General features: G+C 39.6%; 1 protein-coding gene across 1 annotated transcript in view; it reads right to left on the bottom strand.

Annotated features, from left to right (window-relative positions):
* LOC109034408 (potassium channel subfamily K member 1) overlaps positions 1 to 18,192 on the bottom strand; it is a 128,119-nt gene that overhangs the window by 2,795 nt on the left and 107,132 nt on the right. The gene's annotated exons all lie outside the window — the stretch shown is intronic.

The raw sequence follows: 18,192 nt of genomic DNA, 5'->3' as shown, positions 1-18,192 counted from the left end.
AGCAAGGCAACACGTGCCGTAAGAACCAAAGCATCTTCTTGGTGGAGATGTACCCACAATCACTATGACAGTGGCTACGTTTATGCGAGGCTCGAAACCGAGGTTTCACGAAACCCGAGTTTGTAATGCTAGTTTTCGCCGTCGGGTTTATGCGGGCGCTGTAACCCGACTTTCGCGGGAAATCAAACTTTCCGATTCTGGCGCTGTTTATGCGCATATTTTCGATTGAACTTGAATTTCATGCGTTGGCGCCATTTTCACAAGCTATACTTAATTTTTCCACTATGAATTGATTCAATAAATTATTAGGTATTACTCTTTTATCCTGTGTATGTTCAATTTTTCCACAATATATAAGCGGAGGCTTCATCTTCACTAGAAAAGCCTTTACTGACTTTCTGAGCAACAGTTGGAAAAATGACAGTAGATGTTTAATCATTTTACGTTCATCTTTAAAATTGAATGAATACCTAATCTCAACAACCCTCCAAATCATGCTCGAGCTTATATTCTGAGTTCAGAAAAGTTGCCATAGGTAATTTTAGTGATGTTAAAAATAATTGTGGCAGGCGCAGAAATTCATCATATTGTTTATTGAGCTTCTAATGATCTTACAATAGGTAGATATAGGCATTGAAAGTGTAGGAGTGCTAATCCAGTAAAGCACCGCACCTTCACTCCATGCTGTTGTAAAGATTGTATGTCTGTCATTATTGTAGTGAAACAAATAAAGAATCGGGATATACTTATGGGAATGGGTCTGTTGCACTCGGGAGGGATTTGGAGTTCAATGAGCCATCCCTATGTAAATTTTCACGAGAAAACGGTTGGTGTGGTTAAAAACATTCTTAGTTTGATATTAAAGCTGCAAAAGCTAAATAAAGTTCAAAGTTCCAACGGAGGCCTCTCATTGGTCGTCTACGTCACAACCAGCAATCTTATTTCCCGCCGTTTCGACGCACCTGTGCTTCCCCATAAGGAATTCAAAGTCGTTTTTCTAAAACGAATTTCGGTCGATATTTAACTTATTTTACCAAATTTTCTTGCAGATATCAGTTCTTCACATCCTCTACTTTACATATTTATCAACGAATATGTTCAAATCGCATCATATTAAAGTTTAATACATGTAAGGAAGTCCCGAAAGTGTGGTTATGTCTCCCTTTAGGGGGTTTTGCTGGTCAAGTTGATGCTGTTTGCTCAAATTTATCAACGCATGTATTAGATATATTGTGTAAAACCAAGTTTGTATTCATTATTTGACTCTTAATGATGACTTATTGTCCCAGTATTTCAGTGCAAATGATGTATGAGTGAGGTATTCCTGATCTGTCCTGCTTACTGCAACAGCTACCTTTCATTGGAAGTTTTAAAAATATGATGGAAACTATTGACTTAAATATTTACCCCCGATATCATACCTATATAGTTTTTGTATATACTCATTGCATCATTAGTTGTAAGTAATTATTAAAATACCATACATTCATCCAAACAGGCACTGGATTAATCGGAAGGGTAATAACTCCTCAACCGGACGGGTGATTAAGGACCTCCAACAGTTCATAGCTGGTGCTTGGTTGGCAGAGAATCTTACCTTATGTAAAATTGATGGTATTTTCAACTAATTTACTTATGAGCAGACAGATTTAAACAAGTGAATATGTTCAAATGAGTACGTTGATCCCTCAGCTAGTCAGCTAGCGCAGCTGAGCAAGAAACATTTCATGCAAAAAAGTAGAATCTAATGATCCAATATCCAATGAATTAGATTCAGAAAGCTGCATCATGCCACGGCAGATAGTTCCTAGGAATAAGGAACCTAAAACTACATTATATGAGAGTTTTACCGTGAGAACAGGACTTATATGTATCCCAGATAAGATTGTAAACTTAACCTCACTTTCGTGACATGCTTTGATGCATCGGAAATAATTAAATCATCTGATGTGATTTGTAAGTTACTAGGGATGTTTTTATCAACTAGAGAGTATAAAGAGTCTATTTTCGCAAGAAAATTTGATGAATACGGCCTCCAACAGTCTGATAATTCCTTTTGAAAATTTGCCTCTCGACCCCTTATGGGGAAATCCATGTATTTGTAAAATAAACAAACGTGGGGTATAAGTTGTGACGTCACAAAATGGCATCACTCTCCCGTCATTTGTAGTTTTAAATTTTCCCGCCAAAATTTTTTGAACTTTTGGGTGCTTTTTTGGGGTGTTTGGGGGGTCCAAAAATTCTGGGAAAAATTCATGAAGCTCAGAATGATGCACTTTATTAGAAAATGAATTAAAAAAAATAGGTGCAACAGACCCATTCCTCCTTCAAGATATGATCAAAATAAGCAGATATTGATAGATCAACAATGTATCGCTGAAGCAGAAGCGTCTAAATCCTCTTGAGGCAACGGACGGTGACAATCTCAACAAACTGGTGTGACGCTTCACAAATTTTGAATTTCCACATTCCCAGAGACACGCGCTGAAATCCTGTTTCTCACCCCTCTTTCCGACTGCTCTCCGAGTCCATGAGCAAGACAGGAAGAAAATAGGCAAGCTACCTACCACTGTTTGCCTACCTATGTGTGTTTTTTCTTAAACTTGATTTTCAAAGGTGACTCATGTAAAGAGCAACTGAAAAACAAGATTTCAGAACCTGCCATTGCATTTCACTAACCTAAGACACCAACCCAACCTTACCATTGATATTCTTTCGCTTACACTGTATATTATTCTCCCACTGAGATTCGATATGAACTCAATTCAAAAATCCTTCTGAATTTAATTATACAGGTAGATTGGAATCTGGAGCTCTCAGTCTATCTGTAAAGCGCATTTACTAACATTCACTGCTGTCACAAGATATTTTTGCACAGGCAGAGCCACTTTCCACAGTTGATGCATCTCTAACGCCAAAGCTCAATTATGACAAGTGGTTCAACGACCAAAAATTGTTACACGCCTCAATAAAAACCTTATTCTTATCTCAAATTGAAAATCTTGGATCACAGAGCACTCACCGAAGAATCTCCTTCCTTCTGCATCAGTATGAGAAGAGTGACGATACTTTGGAGCAATAACTTTGAACTAGTTTCAATAAATGATGGCTTCAGAATTTGAGTCATCATTTACTAGAGATTGGATCAAAGAAATAAGTCAGCAGGTCACGGTTGTGGCTGGAGTCACACTTCCAGTAGGACAATCAGGAAATACGTACACGGATAACACACAAATTCAAGAGCTATGCAGCTCTGATTAGATCAGATTTTAGATTTAATCGGTAGATTGAAATGAAAGAATTCGGTGCACTACTTAAAGGGAAGCAGGGTGCCTTATCTTGAAATCCTAGGCAAATCGTGCGGATGCAGTAAAAAAGTTCTCCGCAGATGATGAACTGGTGGGTAAGGCTATTACTCAATTGTAGCCTGTAAAGCTCTTTGCTTGCTTTGCTTCTGTAGTCATAAAATGTTGATTAGAGTTGCAAGAATAATCTGAAAAAGCAGTAATAAGCCTGGATTCCATCTGACACTAAACACCTTCACTAGAAAATAACGTCCTACGTTTAGCTAAATAAGGATAAGTAAGCCACATATAACTGAAGGAATCACGTAAAAGTGCTTAAGCAACAATTATAGTAAAATTATGATTGTAAAAAATGTTGAATAATGGCAAAATTAAAGCTAAATCGTGGGATAAGCACCAGTTGTTTACGAACGGTATGATAATAAATCCGCCATATTGCCGATCGCGCACCTGAAAATCGCATTTGAAGTCGAATTTCAACTAATTTCAACCTCCGGTTCGTTTATGCGGAGTGCGAAAACCTAGTCTTTAGTGTAAAATAAGGTTTCAAACACAAATTTCGGAACCTACATTTCGTTAGTTCCGTATCGTTTATGCCGTGATTTGAACCTTGGTTTCAAACTCAGGTTTCGATTGAAGTCAGGTTAAGAGGCTCGCATAAACATAGCTAGTAAAAAATGACAGTGATTTTTAAGTTGCTAGTAGCAGTCGTTATTTTCAAGTAGCCCCTGTAATTTTACTTCATTATTTCCATACAAAGAAGGGGCGCGTTTAAAACTCTAGGAATCAGAGAGTTTTTTTTTAAAGTTAAAAAAATGACTAGCATGATAACCGAGGATAGAGTACTGAGATGGAGATTTATTAATCGCAGAGTAATGTGGCTCTCGCGGTGACGACACTAATATAAAATGCATCAACCCAAGCAGGTAGGTATTTGCTGCAGGTATTTCACTGTGTTATTCAAATAGCAATTTGGTGAATTTCTGCTCCTTGAAATTCCGTGTGAATCCATTCAATTCAGAGATGCAAATTCTGAGCAACTGTCAGTTGGTTTCCTTTTAAAAAAATAAAACATGAATGGAAATTTGCACCGTCGAAAACGAAATCGCGCATCGGTCGACTCTAGCCATCGATTTGGTGTTCGTACACAGTGCACTATATGTACCAAAGAGAAAAGGAGAGAAACTGAAAACCCTTAGGGATGTCGATACTTAACCGATACTTCCAAAGTATCGATACTTTTGATCGATACTCATCGATACTTGGCATCGATACTCAACGATATCGATACCATGTGGTATCGATCCTCAGACCCCAGTATCGATGGTATCGATACTTTATCTGATTTGGCCATGAAGAAGACCTTTTTTTCTTCTTTGAAAACTTCTCTCCCCACTATTTCACCTTCATTATGCACTGTGACAAACGACGGAGTAATCAAGTTTCTCAAGATGATTACTTTCGTTAAAAACGTTAACAGCTCAGTTCGATAATTGTAGTAAAGGGCTCAAAATAATTGATCAAGGACGCGAATATGGCTGTTTTGAGAGAGGCGTAAATCTGGCGGAATTTAACGGCCGACAGACATACGCACACTCGGAATTACGGCATAATTCAGAAATAGTATCGGTGGTATCGATACCTCAAAAGTATCGATACTTCAGCTCGATGCTCGATACCGGTATCGATACTTAGAGTCGATACCAGTATCGATACCGAGTATCGATACTTCCCCGAGTATCGACATCCCTAAAACCCTCCGTTTTAATTGCAGCTGCAAAAGAAATCCGCACGACTTAGCGCACGATGTAGCGCACCGTGCGCCTTCATTTCCGTGCGATACCTCCTAAATTACCGCGAAGTTGATTTAGTTGCGTGACCTAATCTAACCTAACTGGAGCCCACTAAAAGAGTTCCACGCCTTTGCGACACATTTGAATCAGATCGGGATCGTTAATAAATTGAATCAAGACCGGCAGTGAGTAAACATCTAGATATCGAACACATTTTGCTGCATGACTAATTTCTTTTCCGATTTTCAATGAAGAGTGAAAATGTTACGTCGTGAAGCGTAGATCAAACCAACATTACCGTAACAGCCGTAAACCTAAGTAGCTAATTCGATGGCTAAAGTTGAAAAGTGCGAATATTTGTTGCAACGTCTACAGATCTCTATTCTTTTTTTCTTTTTTCTTTTTTTCACGAGGAGACTAAAAACTATCATCTTTACAGAATTGCGTTCGCGCGCGATCACCATAGCAGTAAAAAGTCACTGTGATTTCCTAGTTGAGAGCAGCAGTTTCTGGCATGTTCAGATAGCCCTGCTCTTTTTCTTCAGATTTCGAACTAAGTAACGAGCGCATTTTAAACACTAAGATTTTTTAAATTTTTTTTTATATATACAAATAAAAGAAGAAAAACCGGCGCTCCGCTTCGCTCCGCGCCGGTTTTTTGGGGGGGCTTCGCCCCCCCCCAGGACGCGCGCTTTTTAGTTTGAGTGTCCATTCCAGTTGTTCTGTCTTCTTAAGCGACCCGCGCGTCCACCGCGGGAAGAGTGTATTTTCCGAAGGGGGGGGGGGGGGATCAATCTGTAAGGGAATGAATTAAGAATTGAAACAGAAGTTGAGTTGTGAGCAGGTGAGCACGTTGTGAGCAAGAAGTTGCGTACCTTGTCGCGAGAGTGCGCGGCGAGCGGGAATCCCACTACTGCGCTGATTGACCAGAGACGAGAGTTGCGGACGGACGATGTACGAGAAATTGCCTACGTGGAGGGTGTCCGGCAGCAACATACCCACCGGCAGTCACCCGGAAAGCAATAGCACAAAATAGTAGTTGCGTACGTTGCCAGCGAACGCGCTGCGAAAAGTTATGACGGTTAAATGGTGAGATTTTGTTCAAGAACAGATCATTTAACCTGACCCACTGTGCGACGAACAATTTATCCAGCATCTTCCTTCCCTTGACCCACTGTGCGACGAAAAGTTTGTCCAAAAACTTCTTCCCCCTGACCCACTGTGCGACGATCAGCTTGTCCAAAAACTTTCTCCCCCGACCCACTGTGCGGCCCTGCTCCGGTCGGCTCCCCTCATGCCGCGCACCCCTCGCCTAAAACTTTCAAAGCTCGCCATTCTTAAACGGCTCGGCCGATTTAGCTCAAATTCAATACCAAACCAGTCCTAGGGGAGAACTACCACCTATAAAAATTTCAGCTCAAAATATTCATTTGCGCTCGAGTTATCGAGTGGACAAGATTTCACCTCCCCCCACTTTCGAGCCCCACCCCTCAAAATCTATTGCCTCAAATTTCAATTTTTTTTCGCAGAATAGTAGTCCTAATGAGTCTCTACAAAATGCAAAAAAATTGGTCAAAATATCTTTCAACGTAAGAAAGATATAACCACTCAAAAATCGAAAAATCTTCAAAAGGCGGAAATACAGTTAGTTAGTTAATTTTATGTAACGACGATCAGCATCTAGGCTATTTACGTCGGGGACTAGGCAATTTTAAATTTTTAAATTTAGTTTCTTGAAGAGTTTTAAAATTTCTGTTACTACCATTGGACTATCTGAACACAAAGGGTGCATATTAAGAGGGAGGGAACTTCGAATTTTGATACGTGTGGCATAGGTTTTAGGGCAAGAAAGTAAAATATGGTCGATTGTAAGGGGGGAGTGTTGACAAAGAGAGCATATAGTCCAGTCAATTTAGCTCTAAATAAGGGTCATCTGGGAAAATCCATATATAGAAGGTTTTTTTGCGGAAAAATATTGCATTAGGCTACCAGAACAACATATCAAAAGTTTACCAAAATCGGCCGTCCGCTAAGGCCGTCATCTTGAAAAAAGGGGGGCGGGGGGCCAAAATACGCCGCCGGCGACCGGTTTTTAGCTTATATCTTGAAAAATATCGATCCTACGGAAAAATGTCACTGAACCTTTTAAAAAGATCATAAAATTTCCTATTAGAAACACTATACATTTATCAAATTGCAACTTCTGGTTCGTGAGATATGGCGGTAGTTTCCTGTGGCTAGGAAAGTCATATCTTGCGAGAAATCGCGTTTTTTCAACAAAATCTGTAATTATCTTAAAAACGGCGAGTCTGAGGCAAAAAAGTGTTTTTACCAGAATGAAAGAGCATAAAATTTCCATGCTAAATATGCTTATGAATTCACTAGGGGGTCCGCCCCCGGAGCGCTATGCGGTCCGAACCAACGGCGGCTACTACGTGATGAGGCTCGGCTTGGCCGCGCCATGAATTGTTGCGGTCCAAGATGAAACGGCTTCACTTTTTTGGTAGATTTACCGCGAGGGTAAGTCTTATTATCCATTTAAATATGTGCTAATTTCCTTTCATCATGAACCCCCCCTCCGCCTTTAGGTCATGCATGTTGTATAGTTAATAAATATGTCAACGGTCGCGCTTGAAGATAATGTTATTATTTTATGCTTTCTTATTCAAATACAATTTGTCAAACAACAAATCTTCTTTTTTCAAAGTTACTAAAAGGAAATGAATTAATACAAAATATAGAAATAGGAATAAGACAAGCATTTCTTCGTTTATTACCTTAGGCCGTGGAATCGTTTATTAATACCTATATGGTGAAAAGCATGACGGTCTTGAAGGTTCAATTGTTTTTGGTGGATACGAACAAAAAGCGCAACAGATTCTACAAAAAGCGTTGAAAGTTGACGACGTTATAGCCTAAAGAAATGTCCTGCCTTAATTTTTTCTGAGGACACTCCTCTATCCGTGACCCATGACTTGCTTCTATCTATAATGAAAAGAATGATGCGCGTTTGATTTGCTTGCCATCGAAACACTTACTTAACTACAGGTAGTCAAGTTACAGTATCTCAAGCAGAGGACGATGCGGATACTCTCATCGTAAATGAAGCTATCAGTCTGCCGAGAGGAACGCAGAAACAAGTTGTTATCGTTGGTAGAGTACCTATATTGAGAGAGTATGGCCACTGGGCCCCATGGAGAGGCTTAGGACCCAAAAATGGCGGTGCTTTGTTTTGGTTTTTGTGGATGGGAGGGGGGTCATTGCCAACTTTTGACGGTTATCACCAACCGCACTTGCTGCCAACCTTACTACATCTAAGATAATTTTTCTCAAAGATTGCACACGATTAGCCTTAAAAATATGTAAAGAATCGCAATAGTGCATTTGGGTAAATTTCTCGTTACGATAAGCAAAGAAAACTACATTTTGAGTCATTTTGCATTACATTAATTTATGGCGTCCGCCATTTTTGGTCTTAAGGGCACCATTCCGCCTAAGATGGCTGAGCCAATCAGAGGTGGTAACACCAGTGGGTGGCCATACTCTCTCAATATAGGTACTCTAATCGTTGGTGAAGACATCGACCTTCTTGTTCTAATGATAGCTTTGACGCCTGCACTAAGCGACGTCCTATTACCCAAACCAGATAAGGGCAAATATGCAGCCCTTTTTAGCTCAAATCAATTGCGAACATCGAATGCAAATTTGAAGAACAGCATTGTGTATATCCATGCCGTCAGTGGATGTGATACCACTTCAGCATTTCGTCGCAAGGGCAAAGGCAAAATTAAACTGTTAGAAGAATATGGCGAAGTCTCTCGTATTGCTAAGAAATTTGATGAAACCGACTGCACTCAAGATGAGCTTTGTCAAGCGGGTGAGCAACTCGTTCTTTTGCTGTACGGCACTGAAAAATCAGTTACTGCTTTGAACAAATGCAGATTTCAATGTTTCAACCGTGCTTTGGCAAGGCAAAAAACTGAGGTGAAACTGCAAACGTTGCCTCCAACTTCAGATGCGTGCAAACAACACTTCTTACGTGTATACTATCAAGTTCAACTCTGGAGAGAAAAAAAACGGAATCCCAAGGAATGGGGGTGGAAATCTTCGGAACTCGGGCTTCTCCCTGGGCCTATGCTCAATCCGCCTGCCCCCCCCCCCCCCCCCCCCAAGAACTTTTACAAATCATCTCATGTACGTGTTCGAAAGGCTGTAGTAACCGCTGCTCTTGTAAGAGAGCTGGTCTACCATGCAGTGACATTTGTCTACATTGTTCCGGCTTGGGATGCAGCAATCAAGCAGAAACGCTGATCGAGGAGGAAGCAGGGAATGAATTTAAACTCCCTCTATATTTCGTATTAATTCATTTCCTTTTAGTAACTTTGAAAAAAGAAGATTTGTTGTTTGACAAATTGTATTTGAATAAGAAAGCATAAAATAATAACATTATCTTCAAGCGCGACCGTTGACATATTTATTAACTATACAACATGCATGACCTAAAGGCGGAGGGGGGGGGGGGGTTCATGATGAAAGGAAATTAGCACATATTTAAATGGATAATAAGACTTACCCTCGCGGTAAATCTACCAAAAAAGTGAAGCCGTTTCATCTTGGACCGCAACAATTCATGGCGCGGCCAAGCCGAGCCTCATCACGTAGTACCGCCGTTGGTTCGGACCGCATAGCGCTCCGGGGGCGGACCCCTAGTGAATTCATAAGCATATTTAGCATGGAAATTTATGCTCTTTCATTCTGGTAAAAACACTTTTTTGCCTCAGACTCGCCGTTTTTAAGATAATTACAGATTTTGTTGAAAAAACGCGATTTCTCGCAAGATATGACTTTCCTAGCCACAGGAAACTACCGCCATATCTCACGAACCAGAAGTTGCAATTTGATAAATGTATAGTGTTTCTAATAGGAAATTTTATGATCTTTTTAAAAGGTTCAGTGACATTTTTCCGTAGGATCGATATTTTTCAAGATATAAGCTAAAAACCGGTCGCCGGCGGCGTATTTTGGCCCCCCGCCCCCCCTTTTTTCAAGATGGCGGCCTTAGCGGACGGCCGATTTTGGTAAACTTTTGATATGTTGTTCTGGAAGCCTAATGCAACATGTTTCCGCAAAAAAACCTTCTATATATAGATTTTCCCAGAAAAATGCTAGATTGACTGGACTAATAAAGGAACTGGAGATTTTGAAATTAAATGAGAATGAGAGAAAAAAGTATGGCCGATTCGCAGTCTCGCAATTTGGACTTCGCAGGTGCGGTGTTTGTTGAAGGAGGTGTTATCATATGGCTTAGGTCTTCTTTGAAGTAAGTTTTTGTCGTTGTTCATCCAGTAGTCTTCCCAGGAATCATTGATGTGACACTGGAGCGCTTTTTTCAAATCTTGTGGAGGAACGAAATGTGTGTGTAGAGGGGGACTATTTGGATTACAACAAGATTTGGCAATAATATCCGCTGTTTCATTACCGATGATTCCCGAATGACCCGGGATCCAAGCCATAATGATGTTATGTGGTGAATTTTGAAGTTGAGCAGAAATGTCAAAGAGAAGAGGGTTATCTCCTTGATTTTCTATAGCTGTAAGACCAGAGAGGGAGTCGGACATTAGCAAAAATTTTTGAGGTTGCGAGAAAGTTATCGTTTTAGTGTACTTGACGGCTTCCAGAATTGCATAGAGTTCTGTTGTAAGAACAGAAGACAAAGGAGAGAGAATTTGTAAAAAGGACATATTTTCTTCAAGTTCAACAAAAGCACAGCCAGCACCATTTTCTGTCTTTGATCCATCCGTGTACAGCCGCCTATAACCATCATACTTTTCTAGGCAGTTGGAAAAACTAGTTTGTTGCTGTTGGACACTAATATCATTTTTCTTGACAGAGCTTAAAGAGGTGTCTATATTGATCGTAGTCTGAAACCAGGGTGGAAAAGGAGGAATTTCACATCTAGTTGTTAGCAACTGTTTGATGTTATGTTTTGACTTGAAATCATCAAGCATTGTAGTGACACATTTTGAAATAGTTTTAACAGTGGCCGTATCCTCTAATTGTTTGGAAAAAGAGAAGAATAAGTGGGATGATTAGGGAGACTCATAACCTTGGCGATATAGCCTGCAAGTAGTCTTTGGCGTCTCCAATAGAGAGGTGGTTCCCCTGCTTCTGCGCAAATGGACAGAGAGGGGCTTGTTCTAAATGCCCCCAGAACTATGCGAAGTGATGAAGTGTGAATAGAGTCTAATTTTCTCAAATGAAAATCCGCTGCACTCTGGTAGATGAAACATCCATAATCTATGGTTGATCTGATAAGGCTTCTATATAAGGTGAGAAGAGTGATTCTATCGCTTCCCCAGGTTGTATTTGAAAGGTACTTTAATATGTTCATTCTTCGTTTACATTTAGCCACAAGATTTGAAATGTGGTCAGCCCAAGTCATTTTTTGATCAAAAATTAGTCCTAAGTACGTAACTGTTGTCTTGAAAAAGATTTGATTACCAGAGAGAAAAATTTTCGGGGGTTTTGGTAGCTTTTTTCTTCCTGCTAAAGATCATTCCAACTGTCTTCTGAGGTGAAAAGCTGAAACCTGTTTTGTCTGCCCAATCTTGAAGTTTTTGTACACAGATTCGGAAGAGTTTTGTGGATATTCTAGGGTTTTTAACATTGAAGTAAATACAGAAATCGTCCATGAATAGAGATGTTTCGACTGACTTTGGAATGCATTCTAAGATTGAGTCAATTGCAATGGCAAAAAGCGTGCAACTCAAAACACTTCCCTGAGGAATTCCATTCAATAATTCGTGAATTTCAGAATAGATATTTCCTATTCTTACTCTAAAAAGTCTACGTTTCAAGAAGTTTGTGATCATAAAAGGAAGGTGGCCTCGGAAACCCCATTTATGTAGATTTTTGAGGATGTTGTATCGCCAAGTGGTATCATACGCTTTCTCTATGTCAAAGAAAATGGCGTATGTATCTAATCTTTTAAGAAAACCTTCTTGAATAGTACTTTGAATTTTAATGAGGTGATCGTAAGTAGACCGATTTTTCCGAGCTCCAGACTGGATGTTATTCCAAGCAGATTTTTGATTAAGAGTGTAGATGAGTCTCTTATTAATCATAGATTCATACAGTTTACAAAGGGTGGAGGTAAGCGAAATTGGCCTATAACTGGAAGGTTTGGTCTTATCTTTTCCAGGTTTTGCAATCGGGATAATAGTTGATTCAAGCCATTCTGTTGGGAACTGGTTTGAGCTCCAAAAGAGATTGAAGATTTTTAAAAGATATTCTTTGCAATAGGAAGGGAGATTTTTTATCATAAGATTATGTATCTCATCTGGTCCAGGCGCTGAGCTCTTCAAAGCACAGATAGCTTTATTTAGTTCCTTTAAAGAAAATTTCTGATTGTAAGGTTCTTGATTGTCTGAAGAAAAATCTAATTTTTCCTGCTCTGCCTCAATTTTATGTTGGTAGAATTTTCCGGAATAGTGAATATCGCTACTTACTGAGCTAAAATGTTCGGCAAGTTCCTCAGCTATTTGCTGTGGGTCCGTCAGAAATTCTCCCGTTCTAGATTCTAGAGATGGAATATGGGTCTGGTCAGGTGATCCAGTGAGTTTTTTAATTTGAGACCACACTTGACCACAAGTTGTATGTGAATTTATAGACTGGACAAAAGTTTTCCAACTTGAGGCTCTGCTAGATTGAACTGTTCGGCGAGCTATTGCTTTAGCTTTTTTGTATTGAATTAAATTTTCAATTGTAGGATGTTTTTTATAGGTTCGAAGGAGTTTTTGCCTCTCTCTAATTGAGTCTCTACACTGATCGTTCCACCAGGGAACGGGAAATTTTGAAATTTCTGTGGAAGTTTGAGGAATGGAGACGGCAGCAGCGTGTAGCATTTGATCAGAGAGATGAGAGAGCATATCTTGAGGGCTTTGATTATTCTCAGGGTTTACATTAATCGAATTCTTGAACAATTCCTAATCAGCTTTATTTACCACCCATTTTTCTTCTTGGTTCTAGGTGTCTCAGGACCTATTTTTATGAAAATGGGAAAATGATCTGATGAACATAAATCATCATGAACCCTCCATGTTATTGTGGGGGCAACATTAAGAGAGCAGAGAGAGAGAGATCAATGGCAGAGAAAGAGCCTGTGGCAGAGGAGAGGTGGGTGGGCGAGCCATCATTAAGTAAAAATGTGTTGCTGTTATCTATAAAAGATTCAATAATTTTTCCTGTAAAACTCGAATGGTTTGAGCCCCACAGAAAATTGTGGGCATTGAAGTCTCCGCAAAGTATGTATGGAGCAGGGAGTTGGTTATGGATATTTTCTATGTCTTGCATGGTTATTTTTGCATTAGGTGGAATATAAATAGAGCAAATTGTCATCAGCACATTGAGAGTAACCTGAATTGCAACTGCTTGGAGATTGGTGTTCAGAGGAAGCAGCTTGTGCTGATAACAGTCTTTTACTAAAATCGCAACACCATTACAAGCCCTGTTTCCTTCAAGAAAATCTTTCCTGTGTATTTGGTAGCCTTTAATATTGTACATGTGTTTTTGAGTAAGCTGGGTTTCTTGTAAAGTGATAGTGAATGGATCATGGTCTCTTATAAGCTTTCGTAATTCAGCGCGCTTTTGAATAGCGCTGTTTAAATTCCACTGGAGTAATGTTGGCATGGAATTTTACAAAAATTTTGTTGACCTTTAATCTGATGCAGCATGTAATGTGGTAATAAGACGAGATAATCTTCCTTTAATTTCTGGAGGAAGGGAATAAGTGATTGAGCTTGAAAGAACTTTTATGAAACCCTGAAAATCATCTGTATATTTTCTAATCATGGGAACAGGCTTTCTCTTCCCTTTTATTTCTTCCAGCAGGAGTAAAAGCACCTCCGATTCGATCTCAAAGTTATGCTTCTCAACAGCTTCCGAGATGGCATGTTGCAAGGTGCAGTGTGAGGTAAAAGGTTCCTCATCAGAAGATTCAGAGAATGAATCTATTTCCTGTTGAGTGGTCAATTGTTTCTTATTTTGTTTTTTAGAGTTAATTTTTTTCCGCGATTCGACGGATTCTGGGGAAGAGCTAGATTTTCTCTTCTTGGGAACATCTGTAGTTTGCGAAATCTCGCCAGTAGTATCCATAATTAAATTTGTTTCCTCTTCTTGAATATTTGAAATTCTGTCCGAAGATAAATCCTCGGTTGAATCTCTGGGGTTCTGAACAATGTGAGAAGCATTGTGTTGTAAATCTTTGTGGAGAACACCCGTGGAGGGGAGATCAGTATTATTGGAATGCGAGACGTTTGAGGAGGAAACCTCTGATTGAGGAGCATCAGATTGGGGTTCATCAACTGGATGAGTTTGAGGAGATTTTTGCTGAGGCGGGATGGTTTGAGAAGTACTACTATGAGAAGGATTTTTAGATGAAATCTCCAATTCCCGTGTTTTGACTGTTTCAGATTGAATATTAGCAATTCTTGTATTGATGTTTGCGCCAGTTCGCGATGTTTGTTTTTCAGTCGTGTTTATTGGTTTTGTATCTCCAAAAGTTAGGAATACCTTTATTTCTTCGCCATTATGGTTAATGATTACTGAGGGGGGGAGCTGGATATTTTTTGCCTCCCTTTTGACATAAATTTGTCTACGAAAAGACAGAACATGAGCAAACATAGGATCTTTAAGACCTGTAGAAACGCTCTGCATCTGAGAGGTTGGTGTAACAAATTCAGAGACAGCGTTGATGAGTTTTTGATTAGGTAATGTAGGAATGACATTAGAAAATATTAATCTGACATCAGGATTAATCATTCTTCGGATAACCAATGGGCCTTCTTTCGTGTGTATGATCTTTTGAGCAGTTTCATCTACGGATTTCCTTGACTTGAAATAGATACAAATCCTATTAAAGGAAATCCGAGATGCATACAAGATCTCACTAGGAGAGACGAATTTACTAATTTGTTGAAGGTACTCCAAAAGAGGGATGGAATCATGGGCTGGAATTATTACAGCGTGTTCTTTAGTAATTGAGGGGGCTGTATCGGCAACAGCATGAGCAAAAGAGAGGTTGGGTTTGATAAGGTTATTATTATTATTTTGATCACCTGTTAAGTTGGTAGCAGGGGCATGGGTGATGTTGTTATTCTGAGAGGTAGAGATTGAAGGAGTTACATCATTGGACAAAGGACTCAGCTGAGAGGACGTTGGAGACGACTCATTCGTAGAATTTTGGGAAACTATGCATGAAACAGCTGTTTTAAAGTTTTTCACTTTTCCCTTCTTCATAATGGAGCTTGGAAAGCAATTAGTTCAAAAATACAAGAGATCTTTCAGTCACTCCACATAATTGCCGAAGTAAATGGATGAAAAGAAGCGGCTTCAAAAACCGAACACGGTTCTACAAAAATGCGGGCACAAAGCATACATAATTATCTGAAAATACTAAAAAACCGAAGAGCAAATCAAACTCGTATAAGAATTGATGTCCCACTCCGGAAATACATACCTATACATACATATATATATATACATACATATATATATACACATGAATTTGAATAGCATATATTTTCGTGATCTACGACCCGTGATCGGTGCTCTTCACAATGTCTCAGGTCTGGGTCCGACATCATGGGAGAATGCAATAGTGTATTTCCTTCGGAAAATACACTAAAAAGATCCAGAATGATGACCGAGGATAGAGTACAGAGAAGGAAATTTTTGAATCGCATAGTAATGCAGCTCTCACGGTGACGGCACTAACATAAAATGCTTCAACCATAAATGCCCCCTCCCCCGAGGTACCTATCTGCCTATATCCCTAAATTTCTTTGTGAATATATACAATTCAAAAAAGCATAACTTCCAAGAAAAACTGTCTGTTGGTTTCCTTTTAAAAAAATTAAAAATTAATGGAGATTTGCAAAGTCAACTGTAGCCAATGATTTGATGTTCGTACACAGTGCACTGTGTACTAAAGAGAAAAGGAGAGAAACTCGAAACCCTCCGTTATAATTGCAGCTGCAGAAGAAATCTGCGCGACTTAGCAGTGACGCGCCACGCGCCTTCATTTCCGTGCGATACCTCCCGCGTTCCCGCGAAGTTGATTTAGTTGCGTGACCTAACGTAACCTAACTCGATTCCTTGCGCAGTAGTAGCTCCACGCCTTTGCGATAGATTTGAATCGTATCGGGATTATTTATCGAAGTAAATCAATACAGGAAGTGAAGAAACATCTAGACACCGAACATATTCTGTTGCATTACTGATTTCTTTTTCGATTTTCAATTAAGAGAGAGAATTTCGCGCCGTCAATCGTATTTCAACCCAACATTGTGGGGGTGTTTTCAATTCTGTCATGCTAAGGAAAAACGCGGCATGAGCCTTCAGGCGTTGTCATATTTCCTTCAATAACCAACGACTTTACTGGGAAAATTCTGAATAATTTTCTTCCAATTTTTCGGACAATTTGTTCCCAATTCAATCTAAAATATCGGAAAATTTTAAGGAAAAATACGCATAACTTTCTTCAAAAATACATGTTTTATCCAGGAAAATTTGGCAAGTCTCGAATGTTCATATACATCGTTTTTCCTTAGAACGGCAGAATTGGTGGGTGTTCAACTGTTCATGCTAAAAGAAACTGTGAGCAAATGAATTAAATCAAAAGGAAATATGTAGCATACAAACCCTGTGTATATTTAGTCTCTTTTGATTCAATTCATTTGCACACAAGCGCTTTTAGCCTAAGTGCGTTCTATTGAGGGTGGCATGGAGTGACGCGAACGGACGGAAGTGGCGGTTCTTAACCCCAACTTCCTCGTAGGCTGATTACAAGCCATAAAAGACGTTCTTCAAAAGACGAGCGAGCCAACCCTCATTACCGACATGAGCTGTTATTTCAGGCAGATGAAGCTTTTCATCAGCTGAAGCGTCTCCATTTGCCACGGATCTAGCTTACACGTGGAGTGTTTTCCTCTACCCAAGTACAAAGGCTGTCCCAAAAATAAGTGGACTGATGCTGTAATTTCCGAACTGATCATCGCAGCGATCTTTTCTTGGTTGCGTTTTAAAGATCAACTCAATACCTATCGATTAAGACCAAGATCATCAAAATCGGTCAAAATTGACCGAGTTATGACGTTTTCCCGTGAGAGGAGTAAAAATTCAGCCTACCGTTTTTTGAAGGAAATTTATTCTTACCGAGAGTTTTTTATATATATATATATATATATATATATATATATATATATATATATATATATATATATATATATATATACACGCGTGTCAAGTCCGGCAACAAAAATCTGCATGTGAGGTCATGCTTATTGCTTTCTTTGACTCAAAAGGCATGATTTACCAGCATTTCGTCGAGCAAGGAAGAACAGTGGACAGTGCTTACTACTGTAAAGTTTTGGCCGAGCTGCGGAAGCATGAAGCGGCCGCATTTGAAAGCTGTTTGGCTTTTCCACCAGGATAATGCTCGGCCTCATACGTCAAATTACACCAAAGAATTCTTCGCAAAAAATGGTATTGAAAGTATCCGCCATCCACCATACAGCCCCGACCTCGCACCATGCGATTTTTGGCTCTTCCCCACGCTCAAGAAGGGATTGCGCGGCCGCAAGTTTGAGTCGAAGGCAGAAATCAAGACCGCAGTCGAGAAGTTCTTCAACACCCTTCAGATCGAAAATTTTCATAAAACAATGACCGAAAAATGGCAAGAACGCATGAGATTGTGCATCAAGTCTCACGGGCAATACTTCGAAAAGGAATCGAAAAATTCATCATTGTTAGCAAGTAGCGAAGACGAAGCTTGAAATTTGTAACTCTCGGTAAGAATAAATTTCCTTCAAAAAACGGTAGGCTGAATTTTTACTCCTCTCACGGAAAACGTCATAACTAGGTCAATTTTTGACCGATTTTGATGATCTTGGTCTTAATCGATAGGTATTGAGTTGATCTTTAAAACGCAACCAAGAAAAGATCGCTGCGATGATCAGTTCGGAAATTACAGCATCAGTCCACTTATTTTTGGGACAGCCTTTGTAGCATTTCTCAACGTAAAAATCGCCATATAT

This window comes from Bemisia tabaci, chromosome 4 (genome assembly GCF_918797505.1).
Source record: "Bemisia tabaci chromosome 4, PGI_BMITA_v3".
Classification (NCBI taxonomy): Eukaryota; Metazoa; Arthropoda; class Insecta; order Hemiptera; family Aleyrodidae; genus Bemisia; species Bemisia tabaci.
This window is presented reverse-complemented; position numbering and strand designations above follow the sequence as displayed.